Genomic DNA, 2,500 nt, shown 5'->3' with positions numbered 1-2,500 from the left:
GGTGGTTCCCCCCGTCGCGCGGGTCTCCCCCCCAGACGAGCTGAGAGAGAGTCGGCGGCGAGGTACCAGTCCGACCTGGCCTTCGACGTCCCCGGCAACGGGTCGCGGTGACCTACTACGAGGCGAAATACGCCCGCCGACGCCAGCGTGAGTGGGGGCGCGCCCAAACATTTTTGGGTCGCTCAATTACAACACCCCACCCAGCCGACAGCCGACGAGCTGAATCCCCTCAGTTCGACCTTCGAGTTTCCACCCGTTTGGCTTTCCCTCACGGTACTTGTTCGCTATCGGTCTCGTGGTCATATTTAGCCTTAGATGGAGTTTACCACCTGCTTTGGGCTGCACTTTCAAGCAACCCGACTCTACAGAGAGGCCCTTTCCGACCGTCCCATCTGTACCCTCACGGGCGCCGCCATACGGGCCTGTCACCCTCCATGGGCAGTGGCCGCTTTCAAGCTTGACTTAGACGGTATGGGACGGCGTGCTGGACCCTCTGAAACGCAACACCCCTCGTGCCCGAAGACATCGAGGTTATGCGCTGGGCTTTTCCCGGTTCAGTCGCCCTTACTAAGGGAATCCCTGTTGGTTTCTTTTCCTCCGCTTATTAATATGCTTAAATTTGGCGGGTAGCTCTCTCCTACTACGAGGTCGATCGTTGTGTCATCATCCTTAGGGGGAACATGTTCCCCAACCACGAAGCGGAAGACCCTCTGCCACCGACTTTCTTCACCACCGACATTACCACGTGCTGCTGCAAAAGACATACACAGGAAGGTTTGAGGGGCTTGTCGCGGGGGTACCAGCGGCCATGGCGCCGGCACTCCCACCCCTGACTCCGTTCCTTCTTATTCTTAAGACTGAGAGAGAGTAAGGAAGGTTTGAGGGGCTTGTCGCGAGGGTACCAGCGGCCATGGCGCCGGTATTCCCACCCCTGACTCCGTTCCTTCTTATTCTTAAGACAGAGAGAGAGAGAGAGAGAGAGAGGAAGGTTTGAGGGGCTTGTCGCGGGGGTACCAGCGGCCATGGCGCCGGTACTCCCACCCCTAACTCCGTTCCTTCTTATTCTTCTGCTTCTTAAGACAGAGAGAGAGAGAGAGATAAAGGAAGGTTTGAGAGGCTTGTCTCGGGGGTACCAGCGGCCATGGCGCCGGCACTCCCACCCCTGACTCCGTTCCTTCTTATTCTTCTTCTTTTTCTTCTGACAGAGAGAGGAAGGTTTGAGGGGCTTGTCGCGGGGGTACCAGCGGCCATGGCGCCGGCACTCCCACCCCTGACTCCGTTCCTTCTCATTCTCAACGAGCAGCTTAGGTGCTCGGCCCTCTCAGCAACATCAATAGTGGTAAATAGCCAATAGGAAAAATGTTCCAGCAGAACATCTCTCGCAGAGTCATATACACAGTTTTAATGCATATACGCTCGTGTTCCGCCCTTACTCGGCCGCACCTTTGCCGCTTAAACTTTGACCTCTTTCCCCGTTCCCTCATGCCACAGCAGTGGCACTTGTTTATCCGGAGAAAGAGAGCGAGAGTCGCAGTATTAATTGGCGTGAGTGGCCTTTCCGGCTGCAGAACTAGTGCTCTATCCCGGCGAGCGCCGTTATGAGGCGCAACACCGTCTATCACCTAGGTGATAGACGAAATTCCGGCGGGGCTTACTTAAAAGATATCCGACCCGGTTTCGTTTCCTCTTCGTGGGATGGAGTGCTTCTTCTCCGAGAGAGAAGGAGGAGGACGTGTGCCTCTTAGAACATGTGCAGCATCAGCCATGAGCGGCCGACGGCCATTCGTGTCTCTGTGGACAGCAGGCAAAAGAGCGCCTCCAGTTATTTGCGAGGGCGACAACTGTCGTCGGGACTGGACACACACACATGTGTGTGTGCCAGGCTTTGTTGTGGTTGAATGTGGGTGCGCCAAGTCCATGGACTTGCTAGTGATAGGCTTGTTTTTAAGGGCACGCCTCCCGCAAGGCGCGGGCGATTAAACCCCAAGGCGGAAGCTCGGTTCGGGTTACCCTCATGTCGGGGAGACAGTCAGCAGGCACCGAACTCGCAGCAACGGATGGATGTATATTTCCGACCCTCGTAGAGGAGTGGCGGCGACAAGCAAATATGGCTGCCGCCGCCGCAATATGCATTCAACTTGTCGATGTATCTGGTATTCTTGCGATTCACATACCGACACGCAGTTTGCTGCGGTCTTCATCGACCCACGAGCCGAGTGATCCCCCGTTAAGAATTGTGTATTTGCCATTTGGTCTTTTTGCGACTAACTATCACAGGTCGAGTCTCAATGAAAGGGTTTGACAGACATAGCCCAAGTTTGTGGTTTGGGTTTGGCCGGACGGCTTGTTGTTGTTTTTTGACACTTGAATTTCACTCTTTTTGGGTCAAGAGGCTTATTCGCCAGTAGTAAGGAACGGACGGGCAGCCGTCCAAAGCCCCGTCCGTCCTCCTCCGGTCTTCGCGCTCTCGCCCGAGTGTGGTCCACCCACAGCGTGGTAC

The 2,500-nt window shown here is 55.6% G+C and overlaps 1 non-coding gene and 1 pseudogene across 1 annotated transcript; both read right to left on the bottom strand.

Annotated features, from left to right (window-relative positions):
• The window catches only part of LOC121865588, a 6,604-nt pseudogene extending 5,953 nt beyond the window's left edge, over window positions 1–651 (bottom strand).
• A 1,421-nt stretch (window positions 652–2,072) lies between these two features.
• Window positions 2,073–2,236, bottom strand: LOC121865585. The gene has a single exon (XR_006088776.1). It is a non-coding gene; the product is annotated as a 5.8S ribosomal RNA (ribosomal RNA).
• Window positions 2,237–2,500: the final 264 nt, after the last annotated feature.

Source organism: Homarus americanus, unplaced genomic scaffold (genome assembly GCF_018991925.1).
Source record: "Homarus americanus isolate GMGI-L3 unplaced genomic scaffold, GMGI_Hamer_2.0 scaffold3949, whole genome shotgun sequence".
Taxonomy (NCBI): domain Eukaryota; kingdom Metazoa; phylum Arthropoda; class Malacostraca; order Decapoda; family Nephropidae; genus Homarus; species Homarus americanus.
Note: the sequence above shows the minus strand (reverse complement) of the source record. Positions and strands in the feature narration are given on the sequence as shown.